Source organism: Camponotus floridanus, unplaced genomic scaffold (assembly GCF_003227725.1).
Source record: "Camponotus floridanus strain SB8 unplaced genomic scaffold, Cflo_v7.5 scaffold54, whole genome shotgun sequence".
NCBI classification, from domain to species: Eukaryota; Metazoa; Arthropoda; class Insecta; order Hymenoptera; family Formicidae; genus Camponotus; species Camponotus floridanus.
This window is the reverse complement of record NW_020229703.1, coordinates 821,056-840,363: the sequence shown is the minus strand read 5'-3', so window position 1 is coordinate 840,363 and position 19,308 is coordinate 821,056. Positions and strand designations below refer to the sequence as shown.

At 36.6% G+C, this 19,308-nt stretch overlaps 1 protein-coding gene across 2 annotated transcripts in view; it reads left to right on the top strand.

The window, feature by feature from the left end:
* LOC105257364 (lachesin) overlaps nucleotides 1-19,308 on the top strand; it is a 139,595-nt gene that overhangs the window by 93,492 nt on the left and 26,795 nt on the right. The window lies entirely within an intron of this gene.

The window sequence follows — 19,308 nt, the reverse complement described above, 5'->3', positions numbered from 1 at the left end:
ATGTGTCTCATCTAATATAATACTATTTTCTTATTTAAATACTATATACAATGAGATTTTTTTTAAGTTTTCATTTTATTTGCGCGTCCGTTTTTTCCGTTTACTGTTACACGCAATGTAAACGGAAAAGTTTTCCATGATTCTATATTACTTTCTCATTGAAGAAAACTTAGAAATCGGCATAACAATGGAAAACTTTGCTCTCTAGAAAGTTGTTCAAAGTCGGTACTGAATATCGGCTTTCTCTCTTTCTCATGCAGAGAGAGAGAGACTTTTCTTATCTTTCAGAAATCGAAAATCGCGTACTATATTTAAAACGAATTATAGTTGCATCCTATATTTTCGCGAATTCTTTTCAATCAACATTTTATATGTAATCTTTTTTATTTAATCACATCCACTCTTCAAAAAGCCATATTAAATCGATATCAGCAAATATTATTGCCTTTTTTTCGCGATGCTGATTATTGTAGAATAAATTTTTATTTCTCCTCCTCCTCCTCCTCCTCCTCCTCCTCCTCCTTCTCCTCCTCCTCCTCCTCCTCCTCCTCCTCCTCCTCCTCCTCCTCTTCCTCCTCACCCTCCTCATCCTCCTCATCCTTCTCATCCTCATCCTCATCCTCATCCTCATCCTCCTCACGCTTTATGCATATAATTATATATAGAGATTTGTTCAGGTTATATTACATAGTAGAAGGAATTTAATTAAATAGCGCTCTAATTAAATAAATAATGTTTGATAATGACTAAAAAATTTGAGAAAAATTTTCGCGGTTGAGATTTTTATAAATTTCGCATATTATTATTTACTAGAAATTTTCATTTTTATAATATACTTTTTGCGAATAAAAAGATTATATATATAAAATATTAAAATAACCATTAAAATAACAAATAATATATTAATAAATATACATATATTTGATTTGAAATATGTGTAAAAAGGAATTAAATATTAATAACATATAGATTATCGTTTTATAAATAAAACAAAAGGTATTTCGCTTTTATTTTTATATGTAAATTTTTTTTTCATTATATATTTCGCGTAATCTTTCGTATATGTGTGTATTTTAATATTTATATATACAAATTGCTTGAAAATTAAATTTGATTTACTATTTATCGATCATGATCATACGGGATACTGAATTTCCTAGACTGTCCGAAAGAATTTAATGAAAGAACCTGCAATATAGAAATGATAGTGCCGTTCAAAAATATCTCGGCCCACTTCGAAACGGATCAACGGGAATACAAACTTCAGTAATTATCGCCGACGTAATGTCTTTACCGAAGTGTCGAACCTAAAAGCATCGCGAAGCATCCGTCCGGAAAGTATGAAGTAAGGGAGGCTGTAACTAAATCGCCTTACGGCTCGCTACGAATGATGTTCGGGCGTAACGTAAGTACCAACGACAGCTCAGTAAATCCGATATGGCGAACATTATCCTCCGAGAGTCGTCTTACTTCACGTTAACCTCGATCCACGAAAGGATCACACGAGTGCTCCGTGAAACACGTTAGTGACAGAGCAAAGAATTCTCTATCTCTCGAAGAGAAAATGTAAACGTTTACAACTTGACTCCGAGGGCGAGGGCGAAAAATTCCTTAATATGATACATTTCTCACTACTCTGGAAAACGATGATTCCGACTCGATTTCGTGTAAAATAAAATATATAGAGTTGTATAGTTTATATATATTATTTTGCCATAAAAAGTATAATTTTAAGTACAAGAATTTCCAAAATATGTTTAATTTATTTTTGTAAAATTTAATTTTTCAAATAGAGTTTATTATAATAATTATATTATATGGCGTACTGTGTGTGTATGTGTGTGTGTGTTATGTGTAACAAATATAAATTAAAATAATATATATCAGAAGGCGTTCATTTTCATCGCATTTTCATGGCAAATCCTTTGATGAATATGCAGTTATTTTCTCCTTAGCGGACTTGTCACTTATCCCAACTTTCAAAATTTTAATTTTAAATATTGTGATATAACCAGATCTCAAATGAAATCTTTGTAAACAAAATCCATTTGAAGTTGTCTGGAGAAAACATGACTATTTATCTATAAATATTCCAGAAGTTTAATTAAACTCTAGTTTTCACAATATTAAATAGTTTCTAATTAAATGTATCTAAAAGTTATCTCAAAAAAATGTTAATGCGTTTATCATTAATATATGATATGTTTACAATAACAATTGTAAATTATTTGAATGTAATATTACATTTTGATATAATATTTACATTACGCACACACGTTTTCCAGAAAAAAATTCTTTCTCTATATTTCGCAATAAATCTGTTATCCCACATAAAATATATAGAGAAATATTTACTGATGCTTGTATACGCGCAGATCGAATATCTGTACAACGCCTTAGAAATTCATTGCTAGAATATGGGTTGTCGATGGAACATCGAATATGCAGACGCGATGAAATTATTATAAAACTTAGTTGAGAGGGACCGGGAAGAGAATTTCTGCCACTTCAGCGCGACTGTCGCTGCAACTTTCCGTGAAATAGATGTTTGGATAACTTTAAGGAGGAGGACCGGGTCTCTCGCGCGCGGCGCCACGAAATAACGTGTGCGAAGTTTCCTCCTGTCTGCTTGAAAGGACATTTAGTCCTTTTATAATGTCTTTTATCGTGCCATTTAATGTCAACGATATTTTTCTATTCGTAGAATGCTATTATTTTCATGTCGCTCGTTTAAAATTTTGTGTCAGAGAGCTGCACGACTATCGTAACGAGAGCACGCATTAATTTTGACATTCCGCTTTCCGTTAAAATTTAGAGTGTGTTGTATTCATTATTTCAATACTCATTTTTTTCAACGAAAAAATTCAAAGAATTTTATGCTTTTTGTTAAAATTATTAATGGGACCGCGATGGAGTTGCAATAAACTTTTGCCACAACGAATTTAGCTGAAACTACGAGCTTGTTACTTCTGCAGTCTTTATTATACCGAATAATTCAGATTCGATTCGATATCAATCGAATTTCGTTCTATTTGCACTTGTTACAAGAAAGTTCTCTCGCATAAAGAAAAGCTCATCGATAATCTCCGCTCTTTAAAATTCCTCGAAAGGAACGAGCGCTCGCATCAACGCCACGTTAAAGGAAATTTTCCGCGGATAACATCGTAAGGAATTCTTTATCGGTCGAAGTTTGACGCAAAAATTTATGACTTTGCCGCAGGCAAAAAAAAAAGGTACCAAGCGATCGGTTGTCGGTCCTCGAAGCTCGAACTTCCGCGGCGACGACATCGTCAACACTTCGTCGAGGCAACGCGAAACGTCTCGTCACCTTGCAACGAATAACGAGTTATCGTTTAGATGTACTTAACTTTTTTTTTATATCTAATTTATATCGTAATTATATCATATCTAGATTAGCGAGATGAATTGCTTCTTACGAACTAGCTCCCTCGAATTAAATTAGATGAACTTGTGTAAAGCGTAACGAAAAGCTGTAAGAATGAAAAGGGTGAAATCGGTTTGATATCATTATGAAGGTATTCACAAAGCTAACGAGTGTGGACGCGAAAATAGGGGGACAGACGAGGGGAAATGGAAGACACGGGAACCCCTTCGTCCCGATAAATCATCCTCGGGAAAAACTTGCGGGTCACTCTAACTCTAGCGGGAAAACGTGGTCCACTTGCTATGCGAGCGGCGCGCGGCTCGCGCGAGCGCGCCATGATATTCCTTGCATAATTATTACCGCGTTGGCTCTCGGGGAGGGACTTCTTATCTATTCCTGACTGGAATACAGGATGGCGAGCGAGCGTCACGTCCGGAGGATTTTTGCGTCACGTGCGCCGCTCTCTCCGGTGCCCGCGAGAGACGGTTCTCTTCTTTTCGGAGAGGGGAGGAGAGGAATCAATTCGCGGGGGCAGTCGAGCAGCATGATATGCCGAGACGAGGCCGTGGCGTGCGTATGGCAGGACGAGGAATTTCTTCCCCTTCCTTCATTTCGATAGACTCGATCTTCCCGATCGCGTCGCGCATTCGTTTCCCGAATCACAAGATCATATGCGTAGAATTGATGATGAAATTTGGAAATCTATTCACGGCTCGAGATATCGTGGAAAATTCGAAGAATCACACTGCATGAATTTAAGATTATCTAGAAAGAATTCCAACATTTATATAAAATAGCTCTTGGATTTTTGTATTAAAAATATTCTAAATATTACCGCTGCTTTTTTTTAAGTGTCAATCAGCAACTGAATATAAGTTCAGAAAAATGCACTTTATATGCGAGCATATATATTGAAAATCGGACAGCGTAGCGGATCTTAAGAAAGAAAGTGCGAAATGTGAAATGTGAGGATTTGCGTCAGACGTAATGCGCTAGAAGAATCATAGCTGCTCCATTTATGACACAGTACTGAAAAATGACGTAATCATATCTCGAACAAAATGAAAATTCCTATATTTGTCTCACATCCACTTTATATTTTGTCTGTTTTTTTTATAGTTGTACTCTTTAAATTTTCTTCCAATTTTTCTCTCTCTTAATTTGAGTTCTTGAAATATACGATGTATGTAAAAACAAGAGATTTCTAATTTTCTTTCGTCATAATTCTTTTTCTTATTGAGTCAATTGTCACCTGATTGAATCATGTTATTTAATAATGAGCCCGATATATATTTTATTCCTTGAGAAAAATTGGAATAAAATTTCAGTATGATTTGGAATAAATCTTGTAGTAATAAATTTAATAAGCTTTTTAAAAATCGCACACCTGCACTTCCTTGTCTCATCGCGCTGCTTTCTGCTTCAAGAAGGATAGGGTGTTTCTCGGGGAGAATGATCCTCTCATTGGAACAGATCAGCGGTTTCGAAAGCCCTAAAATTATGATTCTTCGAATTTGCTCGCGACACTCGAAACCACCAATCACTTATTTATCATACTTAGCAAGTTGAAAACTTGCGCCTGTACCATTTTTCCGGAAAGCTTTTGCTATATATTATATTCTTGTTTTTCAATTCCTTCAAATATTTAATTGTAAATCATTTTAACCCATTCGGACCTGAATTTTTTCTGTAATGTAAAAAATTATTGAATTAATTTTTATTAATGCTAAGGGTTTAAAACGACGAGATATATATATATATATATATATATATATTTTTTTTTTTTTTTCGAGATATATATATTTTTTTTCCACCGAGAGATCGCAGGGAAATTAATTCTAAAAAAATAACTATTTCACATGATTTTAAAGTTTTTGTGCATAATTGTGTACATAAGGTCTGAATGGGTTAAAGAGATATCTTATTAATGATTCTATGAAAGTCGCGTCTTTGAAAGGAAAGATTCGAGGAAGCCACGACAGCGATGATGTTAAGAGTGACACGCAGTCGCCGTTGTTGCTGCCAGTTGCAGCGGCTTCCTCCGAGACGGGAATATCGAGTTTACCGTCCGTGTCACACGGCACGTGGCCTTCTGTCGAGACGAACATCGCGAAGTTTGTCCGTCATTTTATGCGGTACACCGTGGCAGAAGCTCGTGGAAAATAATTAACGGGACTGCTTGGAGAATCGCGTGCGCCGCATGCTTGAAGTAAGAATATCCGTCGCATTTTCCGCGCAGAAGTGCTTTAGAACGGATCGGAGATACGTTTCGAGAACGTTAAAACAGAGAAATATATTCCCCGAGTCGGGGGACGACTCGCTTTATCCGCGCGGAATTTTTGTTTTCGGCAGTTTCTGTAAATTTATATTCAGTTCGAGAAAGCATTAATTTTTCGATTTTTCTCAACGTTTGGAAAGTAGATAAATATGTATTATGCATGGCAACAAAAAATAATCTAAACGACAAATTGTAGAAAGTTTCTTTCTTTCTTTAAATATTTCTCAGAGCATTTTAACTTTATCGAGGCAATTTTTAAATCGAAAAAATTTTATATAAAAAAAAACGCGATTTACGACAATCTCGTCTGCTTCCGTAAAATTGCATTTCTATGCGTTGTCAATGCATGATATCGAGATGATCGAGGGCGAAAAATTCGCCAGTAAAATTAACGCGCCACCGTCTTTTTTATAGCGTGATGTTTTGGACACTAGTCGTAAATTTTGGTGGATCGACGTGCTGCATTTTTGCACCTTGTTTATTTATTTATTTTTTTTTTGACGCTGGCGAAATTTACAATCCGGGCTTGTAAAGCTTACGCGATAATGCGTGAGTTTAACGCGCTTGCATTTCGCATTGGTTTGCGCTTGAAACATTCATTTGAGATTAAAGTTTATAGCGCATATCTTTTTTTTGCGATGTAAACAAGTTTTATTTTAGAAGTATGCAGTTTATCTCTTAACTGCCATTTTCTGCTGTTCTGCTGTTAAGGATAAAAATTCATTTTACCGTTAATTCAAGCACTTGAAAATTATTTATTAGATATCTGGCTTGAAAAATAATATCTAACGATTTCCTATTTTAAATCTTATTTATTTTTATTTTTCAGTGTTTTAAAGCATAAATAATTTAATTTGGAATTAACTTACATCATTTTTAGAATAAATAATCTCTATATAGTGACAAAAATATATAGAGACGTTTACTTGTTCAAACGAAATGATGTTCGAGAGAGTGCATCGCTGCGCATAATGTCGCGATTAAAGGAGGTGTCGCTTGAAAAAGGGTTGAATGGTATCCTAACGTAAATAGTGCATCGTCCCTCGTTTGCTCCCAGCTTTCCCCTTCGCTGGCTATTTTAATTTCTGTTTACGCACACAAGGCGCAAAAATTGGCGTTTAAAGTGGCTTTAAAAGGCTCTTCGGACTGTACGTTGTGGTGCGTAAAATCTTCTTTGGTTGCTCGTAACGATGGATTAACGACGTAATAATTTTGTTATAATTTCTGAAACATTGTCATGTCGTTGAAACTTGCAATGCAAAATAGATAATCGACAATTTTCCATAGCCATGTATCGAAATGCATTGTTTCGTCGCCTGATATTTATTAAAATAAATTATCCTTAATCATGACTAATTTTCAGAACAAACAATTATTAAATAATTGGCGTTAAGTAAGTTTGACATAAGATCTCAATTACTTATTTTCTTATATTTTTAGTTTTAATCTCGAGAGTTTGTAATGTTCAGTTCTCTAAAAATAATTTCGCGATAAAACATCTTGTTTACAAAATTTATTTTTAAAATACTATACTCGATAATTTTTATTTACGGTTTTCCCGTCCATGATATGATTATATAAAGCTGAAATTAAAAAAGTAGCTGCTGTGTGATCGCGAATAATTTCTCTTTGCAAAGCCTACTAAGAATCTACAATTCACAGACCGGCAATGGCCTACGTGTGGACGGTCGACTTTGATTTACAGAACGACGTGTCTGAGGGTAGCCACAAGATCTTCAAAAAAGGGGCGAAAATGCTTGGCGCGTGCGAAGAAAGCATCGGGGCGACACGTTCTGTATGCACGACGTGGCGTCGGAACACGTTTTCTCTATCAGAACGTCGTCGTCGTCGCGCCAAGTGAGCTGTTGGCCGTCGAAATGGACCTTCGCCGACCGAGGGATATTTCATATAACGCGACGTACGGTCCGTCGGCCTTTTAAAGCCACTTTAATCGCCGATATTCGCGGTGTGCGCCGGCGAACGGGAATTAAAATGGGGCGGAAAGAATAGCGTGAGAGAAAGAGAGATAAAGAACGCAGGTAAGCGAAAGAGAGGAGGGAGAAACAACGAGTCGCTCTCGTTACTCGCATAAATTTGCTTCGATCCACCCTGCGAGCTCCGGTACACAGTAATTGCAGCAGGTAATTAACTCTGGAGTTATATGTCGAACGCTGGATGTTACGGAGTCATTATCGAATCCTAAATAATGCAGTACAAATTTTTCACTTGCACTGCAAGAGTGCAAATGATTTTTATCTGAAAATTTTTCAACTTTTTTCGTAAAGTTATCAAACACAACGAAATATTTATCCCTGATTACATTTTCAATCTAAGCAAAGACTGAACTTTGAACTTGATTTATTGACGCTCTCGCAAATAGATGAAAAATTCTGTATCATTAAAATTATGACGCAACACATATTCTGCCGATGCATACTAGCGTGATAAAAGGCGCTAAAGGGATGCATACGATGCGCAAAATGGAAGAAAAGCACGACGGAAGTAAAATCAGAGCGAGAGGAACCTTGACAACGACAAGGAGAAGGTGGTTGATTAGATTTTCCGAGGATGAGGGAAAATGTGGGAGGTGGGCGCGGAAGGTTGAGGCAAATGCAGCTCGTGTTCATGTCGAGGACATACGAGGAATCGTATTATCGACTCTCCCAACTCAACACCCGTCCTTCTCCCTCTTCTCGTTTCCTTCTGGAGGCTGGAGGCGCGAGGGGGATGAGGCAAACCAAGGAATTATGGAGGAATTGCATACGTGCGCTGCGTCGCCAATGTTGTATTATATAAACCGCGCGCGAATACAGTCGGACCTACCCTTCAAGTTTATATAATAGGAGAGTGCGAAAGGGCAGGAAGATAGGAGGGTGTGAGAGGAGAAATGGATGCAAGTGCGCGCGAGTAGACGCACGTTCCATCGCGGAATGCTCAAAGGAATCACTGTGTGTACTCGGTACGCAGCCCCGAGACGCTACTCGAGAGAAGGAGGAGGAGATAAATACTTGCTACCCTGTCGCTGAAGTGTTTCCAAGTGGCTGGAGCGAAAACGTGTCTCTTTATGCGAAAAGGAACTCGCCGGAGGCGCGCGCTGCGTCCGATTTCAATCGCGAGCCAATTTATCGATCGGATGGATTCCTCGAATTTTTCGTAATATTGAATCGTTTTATCGACATAAACACGGGGACTGCCATTTTAACAACGATAGGAATGACCAGAATTAAATGCTATATATGAAATACATATGAAATTTATATGACGTTGTGTAACTTAAGATCAGAAACGTCAAAATGACAAAATTGAATCAAGATTTACATTTAAGAGAAAAATTGGAAACGTAATAAAAATTATATTAAATTTTGTTATAATTTTGTTTTGTAACATTTATATATACAATATATTATGTAATAGGTAGCACTGATCCATGTTATATTCTTAGATACTCTTTTTATTATTTATTATTAAATTAAGAGAGAATTAGTCTTTGAAAAGTGGCTAAGCTGTTTTTAGATCGTACGATTCCGTTTCAGTGAAACATAATTTATGTGACTTTGAGATCGGTGAATCGGAAAGGTTAATAGCTTAGGAGAACTTTGCTCGTGAGTATAACTTTACAGCATCGTGAATGAACGTCATTGAAACAGAGTAGAATTTTTTGAACGATATTTCCTTAGATAACTTTTTTGAGATATGTTTCATCGCCTAATGTGTAGTTTAATAAAAAAATACGCTATAAAAACGTATTCAAAAGCACTTTGTGCTTTCGATGTTTAAAGTATTTTAATCGGACCAATTTGTTTTAGAAATATCCTATCCGAACAATAGTCGATAGTACAACTTACAGTGCGCGAAAGTTTTTTGCGAGGCAGGAACATTTCGGCTGCAGAAACTCCGGACTATCTAGAAAATACCGAAGCGGTACGTTGGAAGGATCGTTTTGCACCATACATGGTACACGTACAACGCGCAATAAGAGTTTAACCGGTGTAGGTAATGCGGAAACGAGTTCGAGTGCCTGCGATCGAAAGAAATCGCACTACGAAGGCAGACCGTGCAGCTTATTTCTCTGCAATAGAGCGCTGTAACAAGCGGAATCGACGGGCCGTGCGCGATCGAACCGACCGGTTAAACGAATCGCGAAACCACAAACCTGAAGGAGAAACATTTCTGATTAGACTTCCGGATGCTCCGAAGCTTGAACGCGTGCTTTTGTCACGTGACGCACAGTCACGTGCGAGGTCTTCATTCCCCAGGGTGGCCATTCGATCCCTTTAAGTAATAATATTATCGAAATGCTGAAATAGCGACGAGAAAATGAATATAATTATGAATCTCCGATATATAGAATATCATTACTCGCTTTATTATTAATAATTACTACTCCACTTTGCTAAAGTTAATAATATAAATAAACATCCCTGTATTTTTACACCATTTTTAAGCCTTTTCTGTGTGCGGCTTGAATATGCTAATATTATGCGCTAATTAGAATTTAGATTTATCAGGAGAATTATATCGCTTTCTTTTAATCTGTAGGTAGGTTTCTCCATATTTAACGGAACAATGAGAGGGCGTGCGACTTTTGGGGCTATACAAATCGAGGTCGAGATTTACACGATGCGAGGGTGGTGAATGGAAATGCGATGGGGGGTGGGCACATGTACGAAAGAGAGTAACCAGTTGCCGGTATCGCCCGGCTGAATAACTGCGATCCACCTGTCACGAGCAGGTACAAATGTCGAACGGTCGGAGGAGATGGTAGGAAACACATCTACACAGTACGCGCGCGCTCTGTTGGGTCAAAATATCGTTCTTTCCTCGATTCTATAAAATTTATCAAACGACCTGAGAGCAACCAATACATGTTGCGTCTCACGGTTGTTCGCAGCCAAATTGCTCCCGGGAGAAACGAGGCAAATTGTGCGACATCGCGATCACTGATAAGTTAGGAGGTGGTAATCGATCGATTGAATTTGACATAATATTTTTCGGAGGCACGCTACAGTTGATAATTGCCATTTGCTCTTATTTTTTAGAAAATATTCGAAAAATTTGTCTCTGAAATCAATTAAAATATATAATATTTTATACAATTAATTATGCAATTAATTATAATTATATTTCGAGGGTCAAATTTATTTATCTGTACGAAGAAATTAAGATTATTAAGTTTTTTTTTTAAATTCCTAATAATTTAAGAAAAATATATCTAAATTAAATTTATCAAAATTAAATTTGAGAAAAAAATATCTAAATTAATGGGTTATCAAATTATGCAATCTAGATTAATACAATTTTCGATATTAATATTTATTTGAAAAAAGATTAATAAAAATTTAGATACAACTTTTATAGCTTATAAATTAAATGAAAAAGATGCATGTTCCTTGTAGCAATGTATTTTCATCAAAGAAGAAAGTAGCCGCTATGTAAAACTTGAATAGAAAGCACTGAAATGAGGTAACAATATTGAAATATTTAAGAAGTATTGCGCTTTGTTATATCTCCCTCGCGGGAAAATCAGCCAGTTAATAATTGTCAGTATCGGACGTTTCATTTTGCGCGATATTTCGTTACAAGTGGCGAGACGGGGTTTTCATTCTGCGAATACAAACGGACGTTCTATTTCTCGTAAAAGCGAGATGCAAAAGACATTCGGGGGATGCATTTTAGTTGTGTATTCGGAAATAGAAGAGGCACGATGTCGAGATGAGAGTAAATAGAGCAGCCTCGTAATGTGCGCGTTGAATGGAAAGATTTATTCGACCAACTCGGGGCGACTGTCACCTGAGTTGTGTAGTTCAATGCTGCACGTTGACTTGTTTACATCCTACCATTTTTACATTAATAAAAATTCTGCAAAATTAATGAAAATGTCGCATCACGTTCGTTGATGAATTTCACGATTCCCTGAAAAGTATCCTGAAAAGAGAACGCTCCGAATGTTGCAACATATTCAGTCTTAAAAAATATCTTTTGGATCTCTTATTTACGTATTTATTAAATTTATCAAAAATAACTTATTATTACAGACACGTATTTTTTATTACGTAATTATAACTTGTCACGCTTTAAATTTTTGCAAAAAAGAAATTTAACTAAAAGAAAGAAGAAAGTGTTTTCTCTTCTTCTTTGCGCTCCAATTACCGCTTTGGTTCTTATTTACTAATTTTTAATTAATTTTTTAATCATTGTTATTTGAGCCAATTTTTTATTTTAATTTAAAATTTTTCTTTTCTCCTGGAAATATGATCGTAGGAATAGACCAAGCTTTCCAATCTCTCATAAACTTTACACATCTTACTTTATATGGAGCACTCATTCTTTGATTGTTAAGCATATCCGATTCTCGACTCGAGATTCTCCTTATTCTCGAGGTTCTTTCGCCATCGCGCTCTTCAATTCCGGATGCAATTTTCCATTCGATAGATCGCCGCTTATTTTCTTAGATTGCGCCGTTAGGCTACACCAGTTTGCGTCTCCGTGTTCGCGAACCGCGACAATGAACGAATTGCGTCAGGTTTTAAGAAATTCCAGAAATTCTCGACCCAAGAGTAGAGTATTACATTAGTTTACGCTTCGCGAAACGTAAACAGCGCAATTACATCTGCAAATGTAAAGTACGCCGCAGAATGTAAATAATACCGTGACAATATCGTGAGATTAATTGTAGATTCTAATTTATGAAAGAAGTATGATGTTAGATTTAACGAATCTACAAATACAGAAAAAATGAGGAGAATAAAAATAAATAACCCTTTTGATTAATAAATAACCCAATTTGTTAAAATTTTTTGTAAAACTTTGTTTTCATGCGATATTAAAGGATACTCTCGACATATTTATAGATTTTCTTTACATCTCGCATTTTATTCGGCAATTTCAAGCATCGTATCAATTAATTATACGAGTTAACTGTACAACAATAGATTAACGCAATATTATTTTAATTAATCTTTATTATTTTATTACTATACTTATATTAATTTTTCTTCGATTGATATTCAATAATGGCACAATGATGATAAAAATATTATGTAATATGTGGGTCTTGACTTTTGGCAACATTTTTATATTTTTTTTTTCTGCTACCACATATTACAATATTTATTCATACATACATATGCTAATTATGTAACTAGACAAAATCCATCTATGCCATGTAAAAATGTAAAAATGTGTAAAAAAATGTTGTAACGCGGAATTTTTTGTCTTCGTTGGCCGCGTACCAATTTTGCTCGCGCCATCGCACATCCATTATTTTCATACGATTATTTCGTACGCGCTGTAAACTGGCGGCCACGCGTTATTTCTCGCGGTGGATGCCGAGCTGACAGTGAGGGATTTTGGCGCATAGAAACGCGCGCGAAATCAAATTCGGCGGTTTTACCCTCCAAATTGGAGCCGTTTAATCGACGCCAAAGTGTCCGCGACAGAGCCTTTCCATTGTTATTTCGAATTGAATATACGGCGTTTTATGTCGCGACGCGACCTCGGTTTGTCGACAGAAAACCTGCATCAGCCATATCGAGTTGCATTTTGAACGTTTTGCGTGGATTTGACTTCTTGCCTCCATTTAAAGATTAATGAATAAATCGTTATACGCGCTTTTCTACAAAGGCACGAGAAAAAACCATCGGGCACGTGTATTCCAAAGTTAACAAGCGCGAAATTATATTGTACGAGTATAAAAGAAAACACGGCTATAAAAATAATTTGAATTATACAAACATTATCGTTTAATATGTAAGTTCCGAAAAAAAAAGGGGAAAAAAGGATCGTTTGAGTAGGAAAAAAGTCGTCCGATGAGTTAACCCGGTTGAACTCGTTTGCCCGTACAACCTTATTGAATTAGCTTCCGCTCTGCTGGCGTATCCGAATAGAGTATCATCCTAGAAGGTCTCCCGAGCGAACTATATATGTATAATGTATAGCTCGGGAGAAATTAACTGGGGTGCTGCGCGAAAGAGTTTCGATTCTGCTGCATAATACAGTTCGGGCCACGCGGTAGAAATTCCACGGGCCCTCCTCTCCCATAGGGATTCTCCGCGTACTTCAAATTTTCCACAAACGAGTTGCTAAGCGCGGCTTAGCCGGCCTTCTATGCAGCGGTTGTGCATTATGAAGCTAGCCCTGTTCCCTGCTTTCGCCACCGCGAAACGGTCTTTCCCGATCGCGTTTTCTCTGCCCGGAAGAGCCCGTCTCTCTCGTGTCCCGTCTCCCCATATTCATTAACGGCGGCCAAATGACACAGAATTGTTGGCGGAAAGTGCGCGTACTTTGCCACGTAACAACGTTCGCCATGCCGCGTTGTGGTACTTGAAGAGCACGGGCACTCCTTTATATAGCTCGTACATGCGCGTATGCGAGTGCCACTGAATGCGAAGCGTTGGCGCGGAGGAGCTTTTAAAAATATAATTGGCACGTCATGTGGAAGGCGAAAACACGAGCCTCGTTGTGACGCGAGAGTGCGCGCGACTTTTTAATAATTACGCTGTTTTTATTACAATGCGCGCGCGGCGTTAATGGCGACGAAATTATGACATTAAGGGATGACAAATATTGAAAGACGAGAATAACGAAATCCGATAAAACGTCAGTTTGATAATAATAGCTAATGTAAAGTACAGCAGAGTATAATAAATTAAACTACTGTGTGAGCGGTTTCATTGTTTCTGAATTAAAAATTCCGGTCAATATTTAAGAATATTCTACCATCTTTCTGTACAATGATGTAAAATAATAGTATTTTAACCCTTTCGTATCTTCAGGACATGTATGTCCCATCTACGAGAAAAACTATAATTTTTAAACAAATAATCCTATCGACTTCTCTTAACTTGTTTTAAAGAAGAAGATTCAAGCTACATGTAAAAAAATCGTGCACTTTGAAATGTAATGTTTACAGTAAAATATAATTACCTAAACTTTGCAAAAAAATAAAACTTTTACAGAATGAAGATTAATTGCATATTAATCGAAAAATCATAAAATTTATGCGCTAATTAGAAACTTAAAGTTTTATTTAAATTTTCATGATAAATTTGGAAATCAGCACCCCTAAAAACCTGTAAAACTATCTTCATATGAAACACATTTCTTTTGGAAAAGCCGGAGGTACGAAAGGGTTAATGAAATATATTTAATTATTCGTCTTTGTGCAGCAAAGATACAGCAGAGAAAATATATCCAATAATTTTAAAACGATTGTACGAATTTTATACGATAATATTTAAAGCTACGTAAAAATCCAAAATGTGTTTATATCATCGATGAAGCTGGGTCTGGCAGAACCAAACGCGAGTAGTCAAAAGGCTAAGAATATATTGCGAACGGACACTCGGAGCGCAGGTGTCTATGTGCAACACTTAACAATCAAATTAATGTTCAAGGATTTATTTCACCTGTGTAGAGAGGCGCGAAAAGCAATTAAAGCGGCATGCGCCGGTCGCCAATTTGTACGGTTTACGTCGTTATATCGAACGAATAAATCCCAGTGCCCGGGCTGTCGTTACTGCAAAGATTAGATTAACTGTCTCTTCATTTCGAGCGGAGACAGTTATTACCGCCGCAGGGCGTCTCGTGTAGAGAATAATCGTCCGATCGTGCGCGTTCTTGTCTATAAACGTGCCGCAGGGCGAAACTTCCATCTCGCGCCTCTGTTCCTCTTCATCCTCCCGCGAATACGCGCCGAAGCTTACGGGCTTTATAGCTTACGATTAAAAGCGATGTTGTTTTCGAGTCGCGTCTGTGTATCGTTTCTCGATAGCATGCAAACGATATTAGATGCGAATGCGACTAAGCGCCTCGCCTATTTGCATGCTATCGATAGATACTTATTTTGATACGAAGTATATAGAATCAGCTGTTTGGAATGACATTATGTCGAATACTCAGGCAGCTAGAAAACCGTATGATTAAACAATATTGAAAAATTTAATCAGTTATTTTAATAGCTTCAAGATGAGGTAAAACGATCACGCGAATTTTTTTATGATGATTTCTGAAAGGCTAGGTAAAGAAATTCAATACGTATACGTAAGACGGACATAATTATATACTTAGAAAAAAATTAGATAATATAGAAAATTATTTACATAAAATTTCATATTTCATATTTACACAATTTAGATAATATTTGAGAGAATATTAGAATATTATCCGTGACTTTTTGAACATCACACGGAAGAGTGTACGATATACATACGAAGATATGTGATAAGACACGGATCCATAATGGCAGCGCTATTGTATACCTTTGGCATGCGGCGTTCATGTCTCTATTAAACGCTGTCTCCGATCCTTTATTTGCAGTCGATCATCCATTCGTGATTGTGCCAAGGAATTGGTTTTCGGAGGCAATCGCGATCGATTCGCGGATATATGAGCAATGTTTTAAAAGTGCGATATTCTTCTTTCATACTTTTCTTTCGCATATTTTTTCCCGCCGACGATGTTTCATGCACAGTTCTTGTTTTTTATGCTCGAGTGATTTCCGGCACGATTTCGCACGCAAATCGAATCGGGCGTGATTAACTAATGGAACGTATCTGTCCGGATTCTGCGAGAGGACTCGCGCCTCTCCCTCTTTCCTCTTCGCTTGATGCAGCTTCACTCGTCAGCGGGAAACGCGGCGTCGCGTCGAGCGTACGCGTGCGACTTCTTATCATCGGCGCGTTCAATGCATAAAGCATAAAGTTCGTATCTCATGCATACATTCATAGAGCCGTCGGTGCGGCAGCGATGGCGGGAGCGAGACGAAAGTCATAACTTACGGTACGTCCCATACCTCTCGTTTTCCACCCCACGCACGCCCGGTAACCATCGCTGCGAGAGGTATCGAAACACTCGCAAAATCACCGAAGGGTAACTGTGGCACGTATGACGGCTGACACTCCTCGCAGAGGTCCTTGGTGCGCTCAAAATTCCATTTTCCTACGAGAAAATTCCATTTTTCCATCAGATCTCTCCTTCTCTCTTTCTCTCTCGTTCTTCATCGATTCATTGAAAAATAGTCCACTTACCGCGGTCTCTTTTTGCAATAAATCAATCGCGCCTTTCCGACTGTGCCCCATAATCATCCCCTTCTTCCATCTTTCATTTTTCTTCGACGTAACTTTCTTCCTTCGATGCACCAGTCGAGGGTTGGATTGTCTTCCGAGATGGCTGCTGACAAATAGCGAATCGATCGTCGCAACCGCCACCGCCACCCATCGGCTGTTATGCCATAAAGCTGCCGCAACAAAGCGTCGTTTTGATGCTTTATGGGCATCGCAGGCCGATGGCGGGATGACGTTGTCGAGATGGATGTGCGCGGCGGCTTGGATTGGCCGCGGGAGAACGATGTTCGTTTAGGGGATGAAGCGGCGGGCGCATTGCGTTTTCATGCAAACTCGACACCGACAGGGGATTTCGCTCGCGTGTGTAGGACGCACAATAGAATTTTAAAGGCCTACTAAAAATTGAGCCTTTTCTTGTCAATCTTGGAATGTCAAGCTCATATAATTGACTGACACGTACAACATATACTGGCATGTCACTTCTTCTAAAATTTTATATATTTCAATATATTAAAAATATAATGTATAATATAATTTAATAAAAACATATAAAATATAATTTAATATAATATATATAATTATTTATATAATATATACATATAATCAATATAATTTAATATGTAATATATATTTTTTATATTTTTTTCTACATTCAATAAGGTTTTTTTTTATTATAAGAGAATTATAAAAGATTTCTCTAGTTGATTTAAAACTATCTCTCTGATATATACTTGAATTTTTAGTTTATAAATTAAAAAACTGATAAAGAAAATGTGGAGATACTTATTCTGGTCTTAATTAATTATTACCTAGATTAATAGTGATTATCTGAAAGCTATGCTTGTGCGACCAAGATGAAAATTGACACAATTGTTTTTGCCTCGTTCTGATTGCGCGATTAGTGCAACGTAGAAGTTGCAGAAAGCTATAGTAGATCATAGATTGATTTGCAGAGTTGGGAGCAGGTGCGGTCCGTGTAGGATCGATGGCTGCGTCGACACTTTCTTTCATCATGTGACATGCGAGAGAATAAAAATTCCTCATTCACAATTTTATCGACATCGCGGAATGAGTCGGATGTCCGTTGATGAGAAAAAAACTCTACTATTGTTTCGGAAAGAAAGTTACGTTATTTGGTGTAAGGGCAAAAATTCCGCGAAAAAGAAGATATGCGAAAAATTTTCGCTTCTCTATCAAAATTAATATTCAGGGAAAGATTTATATTACCCGTAAAGTATATAAATAAATAAAAACAAAAATATATAAATTATATATATATATATATAATTTATAATTTTATAATTGATTTTAGCAAGTGCATTAATATTAAATATTTGCAGAGAGGAGACAGGATTTATTTTCTTTTAATTTTCGTTATTTTTTAATATTTCTATTATATATTCTAATTTTTATTATGTGCAATTTTTGAATGCATATATTAAACAGATCTTTGTTACAAAATTGGAAAAGTTTAAGACATGACATTGAAGTTATTCGACGTGGCGTTTACTTTTCCAACGCAGTGTTTGAAAAGTTTAAACAAGCAGTAATCTGATAAGAGAAACTGCGGATTGTACTAACATCATTCGACATCTACCTTAGAAAATACAGCTTTGTTTCTTGCGAAAATCTTTTTTGAAGAAAAACGAAGATTAAGTGCAGATTATATTGCAGAGGCAATCTCTGTCTTTCTGAAAACTTGTTATGTTTATTTTTGGGGAATTTTGTTACTGATAAAAGACAGACATTTTTCTTTAAACATTTCATCTCTATTTTCCTTAAAACATTTTATCTCTGTTACCTCTATTTAAAACGCTTGTAACCAATTTATATTACTTAACGTACTTTCACATTTTCTAATTACATTTTTTTCATACTTTCTTAAATAGAATCATTATATTATCATTAATAAGCAACGATTTCACTTATAAATATAAATATCATTAAATATAAATATCATGCAAACAGAAATCTTCTTGAAAGTAATCATCTTGTCACTGCTTTGTGACATTTGATTGAGTGACATTTTCATTAATTCAATTTAAAAGAGTAGATCCTTATATCTGTCCCCTTTTTTATTTTAGAGAATCTCCTCGATACGATAACTTTTTTTCATCCCTTTATTTCTTTTGAGTCGGAAATTTCAAAGAATCGAGCAATAGACATACTTCTCGCTGATAGGTCCTTATGCTTCATGGTTTATATGCGCTCGTACGCGATACCTTCGCAATTTTCACGGCATCGAAATAACAAGGGACGCTTCTCTCTAGGCGTAATTGGTGATAGGATATAACCTATCACGAGATGATCATTAATTACAATCGGCGAGCCACTGGCGTTGCGGTTAGTTTGCTTCGAAGCTAGTTTCGATCTCTCTCACTTTATCTCTATATCTCTCTTTTTCTTTACTTCCATCTCGTTTTTTTTCACAAATCCTTTCATTTCTGCTACGTTAAGGGTATCGAAAGAGTTAAGACGAACGATAATTAAAATTGACGTGTTCTTTTTCTCTCTTTTATTAAGAAAACAGTAATGTAGAAAGTGGAAAGAGAGCGACGCGAATTATAGCGGAAAATAAATTT